The sequence below is a fragment of the Mchenga conophoros genome, linkage group LG8, assembly GCF_057382185.1.
Source record: "Mchenga conophoros isolate Kocher_MC1m ecotype Shallow Benthic linkage group LG8, M_conophoros_male_GT1.1, whole genome shotgun sequence".
Classification (NCBI taxonomy): Eukaryota; Metazoa; Chordata; class Actinopteri; order Cichliformes; family Cichlidae; genus Mchenga; species Mchenga conophoros.
The window spans coordinates 2634347-2640921 of NC_140533.1; the positions used below are offsets into that span (position 1 = coordinate 2634347).

The 6575-nt window shown below is 39.4% G+C and overlaps 1 long non-coding RNA gene across 1 annotated transcript; it reads right to left on the reverse strand.

The window, feature by feature from the left end:
• Positions 1-976: 976 nt before the first annotated feature.
• LOC146567904 (uncharacterized) lies at positions 977-5448 on the reverse strand. Its single transcript, XR_014893498.1, has 4 exons — positions 5262-5448; positions 4017-4747; positions 2808-3026; positions 977-2200 (listed from the first exon to the last, which is right to left on the reverse strand). It is a non-coding gene; the product is annotated as an uncharacterized LOC146567904 (long non-coding RNA).
• Between the last annotated feature and the right edge of the window lie 1127 nt (positions 5449-6575).

Here is a 6575-nt window from a genome sequence, read left to right on the forward strand (position 1 = left end):
ATGCTGCAAAAAGGAAAACGCTGCAAAAAGAAAGACGCTGCACTGCAACTTCAAGAAAAACGCTGCACTGCAAAAAGAAAAATGCTGCAAAAAGAAAAATGCTGCAAAAAGAAAAACGCTGCAAAAAGAAAAGCGCTGCAAAAGCACACAAAGCACAACGGAAATAGGAAAAAAGACAACGGAAATGTTCCTGGGGAGACAATAACCCGACGGACCAGTTGCACGAACCAAAACATGCTAACCAGTGCGCTAGGACTGGGACACACTTCAAAGAAGTGGAGGAGAGGTAAATGTGTTGTAATCTCATGATTCTAATAATACTACAGATATGTTTGCAGTGTTTGGGAGTAACGAAATACATGTAACACTGTCACGTATTTAAAATACGAGTAACTGTATTCCGTTAAAGTTACTGTGTAAATAGGTGGTATTCAGAATACAGTTTTTTTGTTGAAATAAATAGATTACACATCATTATTTTCCTATTTCGTATGTTAGGCTATGCCCTCTCTATTTTTTGTTAATTCCACTCTGGTGGAAACCCAAACAAAACAAGCATTAAGAGGCTCTAATGCCTGTGTCTCAGTTTCGCGGCCCATGCCACCTCTACTTGCGGCAGTATAATGACATGACAAAATATTTTCAATAATTATTGTTCAAAAAATTATTTAATATTAAGGCAATAGGCAGAGTATTACAGGCATAGCGATAAAGGATGTGCCCTCATGTAGTCATGTATTTTTCTAAACGCTCTGGAACAGCATCCTTCACTCTTCTTCTCATTCATGTGCTACAATGAGACCAGGCTGACAGCTGATCTTCTTGAGAACATCTTCCATGTGCAATTTGGTCCACCTGGCAGCTCTAGGCGTCAAGAGGAGACAAGTACTAAGCTACTGGCAAGACTATCTGCTTTCTGTAGAAGGTATTAAATTTGGTTGAAAATGTTGAAATGAGTACATTTATGTCAGCAAAGTGTAATGGCACCTTTTTCCTGTTTATTATCATTAGAAATAACTTTTATTCTCTTTACATTTTCAGAGAGAAATGGAAGTCTGTCTCTTGAAGACATCCTTATGTTTGCAACTGGACTGAGAGAAATTCCTCCTGCAGCAATTCAGCCAAAGCCACAACTTCTTTTCCAGACCACTTCACGCTTCCTTGTAGTAGATGTCTGTGCAAATACTATCAAAATCCCAGTGCTACACAGTTATGAGGACTTCCAAGAAGCCATAGATTATGGCATCCAGAACTCTCCTGGGTTTGGGCTTCCCTAAGGTCCAAGTCCTTTTGCTTTTAAGCCACATTTATGGTTTTAGCAAACAGTTGAAGTTTGTGATTTTAAACTCTGAAATTTTTTTTCTAATAATTTATAATTTGTGTAAATCACATAAAGTTTAATGCATCGCAGAAAGTTCAATCAGGTTTTGGAATTTCAAAAGCATAGTATCATAGTGGGACAGTTGAACAAGTTAGACATATTTCACTGTATTAAGAAATTGCCAATGTAACAAAATAAAACATTTCTGAAGTATTCTAATGTACTGAGACACGCTAGTATAATAACACAGGGAAAAAAATCTGATAAATTCAGTTAAAAGGCTTTATTTAATCAAACACTTCTGTGTTTGATTACATTTTTTTGTAAGATATGCAAGTTGTTCTTGGAGTTAAAAAAAGAAATAGGAAAAACCCACATAAATACAGGTCTCGCTGAATGCTTTTGTAAACCTTTGTTTGTAAAACAGATCTCCAAATTAATCAACGTGTTTGTTACAACACCTAATTAAAAGGAACAAGTTATTTTGTACAGTATGGTCTTTTGATTTCTTCAGGTCGAAAGCGTACACACTGAAAAGTTGACGGTAGTGAAACTATTTATATAAAAACTATGGTACTATTTTTTTCAATACTCATTAAAGTTGGTTTGTGACAATTAGTGTCAGTGGTAATTGTACCCACATCTAGCAGATGATTTTACATTGACTTCTAAAGTCCAGTCATATTTTTGAGTGTTATATAATTTTCAACTGCAGTAGTCCAGTTGACTGGTCGAGGGAGCTCACTCTGTCTTTCCAAGTTTGTGAAATGAACCTGGAGATTGTCCTCCCCACATAGACTGTACTGAGCAGGTAGAATGTCATCAAACTGGTGCAGGATGTCTTGAAGCACTTGGAATCCACACTCTCTTCCACCATACCTTAGGTCAGTCAGAAAAATGAACAAATTCAGTCACTTCTCCAGGTACTATCCTTCAAGGTTACAGCAAAAGCGCAAAGTCAATCTTATAATTAAAAGTCAGTTCTGGAAATTGTGATTTTAAAGAATCTTAATTATGCATATATCTACATTTGTCATTTTTAGCCAAGATGTGATCCAAAGTTAAAATATGATTGTCTAACTTTTTTTTTTTTGGAAAAAAAAATAAAAATAAAACGTATGTGCATGAAGTCAGAGAACAGAACTAATGGCAAAACACAAGTGGCAGCTTTAATTTCTATTCAGCAAAAAGGTGAAAACAACAAAAAATACTATTCAATTGCAAAAGTGTGTGTAATACCTGCTGTGAGTAACAGTTAGGGCAAATTGTTAAACCTAAATGGCATACTGCTTACTTAACTCAAGTGGTTAGGTCAAGAAAGAAAAGAGTGCACATAAGGGATGGACTGTTCCTGAACCATTTTATAAATGAACAACAGGTTTAATAACAGCAAGCTGGACAGGTATCCTGCACATACAATACACTATACTGAGGAAGAAAAATTTTAGTAAAACTATGAAATAAAATACATGGACTAAATACATACCTATGAGGCAGGTGATACATGGCTTCTGGTTTACCAGATGGACAACAAGATTGGCGCACAGGTCGGATGGTGTGAGTGTTCCAGAGATCTCTGTACTCGTCAAGCTCTTTTTGCAAGACATTGAGGAAGACATATCGTAGAAGGCATTTATGTTCATGACTGCCGTTGAAAAGATGCCTCTCCCTCAGGTCACTGAAGAGTTCAATCCAGAACTGAGTTCTAATGGTGGAATGACAAGGCATATAAAATTTAATAACACAAGTAATTCAATGTAATTGTCCTCTTTTAAAAAAAAGTCGTAATCTTAAGAATATTGAAATGTGCGCAATTTCGTTCAAAGAAAAGCTTATTCACATGTTCTGAAGTGTTTCATCAATGCACTGCAGGAAAAAAAAAGCAACTTCACACAAATAACAAAATTTAACAAAATGATTAATCCTTCTGTTATTCCTACATTTGGCGGTTGAACTTAAGAAAAGTTGTAATATACAGGTCTGTCCATATAAATGTACTATTTTGTTTCTCCATGAACACTGAAGCTGTTATCACTTGTTAGATACCACACAGAAATCCAAAAGCTAGTGAAAACATCAGTATTTTTTTTTTGGCACACAAAGTCGAAGAAATGTCTGAAACGAATGACCTCCTCTAACAAATTTCTGTCATGTTGGATCAATGTTCTTATATTACTCATATTACAGTTCTCAAATTTGAAGAAACCCTTGTTCTTTTATTTATATGACTCCCTACAGGTAAACTATTTGATCTAGATGTTAGTTTGGTACTACGTAGGCACACAAATTTGAATACATTTTACTCAGTTTTAAATACATCAATCTTTACTGATGCCATTGCCTCTAGGATTCATAATAATTTATTAAAATGTTGAATGTCAGTTTGTTTGTTGTTTTTTATAGTTCCTTTTTAGGACTTTTGTGGAATGTCTGAGTAGGATTTTCTTTTTGAGTGAGTTGTTTTAATACAAACAAATGTCACTGGTATACCAAACCATTTATTATATTTTTTGAAGCAGTTGTGCATCACATGAGAAAAATGTGTAGGTGACTATGTTTTTCTTTCTTTGTTTGTGACTGTAATTTAATATTTGAGTATAAAACCCCACCCACAAAAAAAAGTATATCGCTGACCACGAAACACCTTCAGAACCATTCAATTTTAGTTTCAGAATATATTTTAAAAGCCATGTACCTTTGCTTTCTGAACGAAGACCACCAACTTTCAATCCGTTGATTTGTAGTTGAGGTACCATACATATGACTGTGGGCTCCTGCAAGTTCATCTCCATGGTCTGATCTTAAAGCACAGTGAATGGCTGCCATTGTGCCATTTTCTGTGCCACAGTCTGTACGAAGGCATGCTTGGAAGTTGACCAAACCGTGACAAGCACTCCATATAATATTTTGCAATGATACCTGGGTCATTATTTGAGCTGCCACAGCTGAGCCACATAACTTTTCTTGAAAATCCATCGACACATGCACTAATAGAAACACCAAAGGGCTTCAGCTTATCGTAACCATCCACATGCCACACTTGATTTGGTCCTTCTGAAAAATATCCTCTTCGAACAAACCTGCGTTTACAGCGACGCTTAACACCATATGGATCTAGTCTTGAGAGTATGTGCATTACATCATTTCTTTTAACTTTCAGATTATACTTTTGTCGCAGTGTCTGATACATGGATCTGTAACCCAGAAGCTGACCTGAGCCTCTCAGCTCTTGTGTAACAGTGGAAATGAAAATGTCAGTGGGAGTAAAGTCTGTCCTTCTAGTCATTCCAGCATCTTTTAGCCTCCTCTTTAATGTTCTCAGACTCATACAAATATTATGCTTGTTTTCAAGAAAATCCAGGATCACTTCATATGTATGGCCCTCAGAGAAATACTTATTGATGATGTCTGTGACTGAGACTGGGCCTAAGGTTGAAGAGAAAACATGAAAAGATAATTACGACCGCAGGAATCCACAAATGCACTTAATAAGTGTTTTTTAAAAAAATACCACATCTGAAACAAGTCTCAATAAACATGACTCAAGTATTTAATCTTCTTGATGTGTGCTTAAATAAAGGCCAGCAAAAGCTCAAAGAACATGGACCAGGATTCAGGACTTATCACTCTCATTAAGACCTCTATGCTGACAACTCAAAATGAGCAAAATTAGAGAAGTTAGAAGAATTTCGTCACTGTGTACATATGCCCTATTAAGTCATAAACTAGTTTTTAAAATTATGCCGTAGAACCGGTGGCAGGCTTAAACCAGAATACAGTTCTTAGTACCTACCAGTTCATGCCTTTGCATTTGTTCTCGAGTTTAAAAAAGCTTCATTTCTAAGGCTACATTAAACATTATCTTTGTTAGAATTATCTTTGAATATATATTCCAGATATCTGTAGTATTATTAGAATCATGAGATTACAACATATTTACCTCTCCTCCACTTCTTTGAAGTGTCTCCCAGTCCTAGCGCACTGGTTAGCATGTTTTGGTTCGTGCAACTGGTCCGTCGGGTTATTGTCTCCCCAGGAACATTTCCGTTGTCTTTTTTCCTATTTCCGTTGTGCTTTGTGTGCTTTTGCAGCGCTTTTCTTTTTGCAGCGTTTTTCTTTTTGCAGCATTTTTCTTTTTGCAGTGCAGCGTTTTTCTTGAAATTGCAGTGCAGCGTCTTTCTTTTTGTAGCGTTTTTCTTTTTGCAGTGCAGCGTTTTTCTCGAAGTTGCAGTGCAGCGTGGAAGGGGAATTCCGGTTGCGGCTAGTGCCGGCTACCTGTTAGCACTTCCTGGTTAGCGTGTGGCCCCGCCCCCTTGCTTGGTAGCAGAAGTATGGCAGCCCACACATCCCAAACATGTCTGTGTATGGCATTTTTGCCTTTTGACGATAGGAACGAGCAGTGTTGCTGTGCCTGGGCAAAAAGGGAAAAATAAATAACTACATGATAGCAGCCCATAGCATGCTGGCTAGAGAAGCTGACACTTGCACGGACTGCTTTGTTGCCAACACGAACTAGGCAGACCGTGCTTGGTTTTCTGAAAGCATTTAACTGGCCCACCCCTCCCCCATCTCATGCCTCCAAAAAATGCCTGCCACTGCTGTGGACACCAGATAGGCAGGCCATGGGCTGGGTCCCCTCCCACACCTGTTGCTGATTCACTGCTGGCCCCTCCCACAGCATCCCTCCCATGGCTCCACCTCTGTGAGGCCTGGGCCGGTGTTGGTTGACTATCAGGTGGTGGATGTTGAAGAAGCTTCCATCCTCTCCTCCGGTGTTGCCGCCCTGTCCCTGGGCTGCCCCTTGCTGGTCCCCGTGCACAGTGTCGGGTGAGATGGGTCCCTTCAGCTCTTGATTGAAGCATCACAGGTGTGGGAACTAGCCCTTCCTGCGGTCCTGTCTAGTAGAGTGGACCTCAAGGTTGATGTCACGCAGCCTCACCGCCTCCCATCTCAGGTGCCGTTGCTGCCTGATTGGTCTGGTGGCAGGCGATTGAGTGCCATTCCTCCCTTCGGGCCTTCCCTGGGCAGGGTGGCATGCCCTAACAGGGGCGTAAGGGTTACTTATGCCCTGATGGGGGCCATATTGTCACTCCCTCTGTAGGGATGAAGCTTGACATGTCAACTGCAGGCAGTCTGGGGACACGGAGAGCCCTCCCCCATCCTGTGCCTCTCAGGCTAAAGTGAGGATGATGGCTGCATGGCCCCGCCTCTGTGAGGCCTGGGCTGGTGGAGGTTGATTATCGTGAGGTGGATG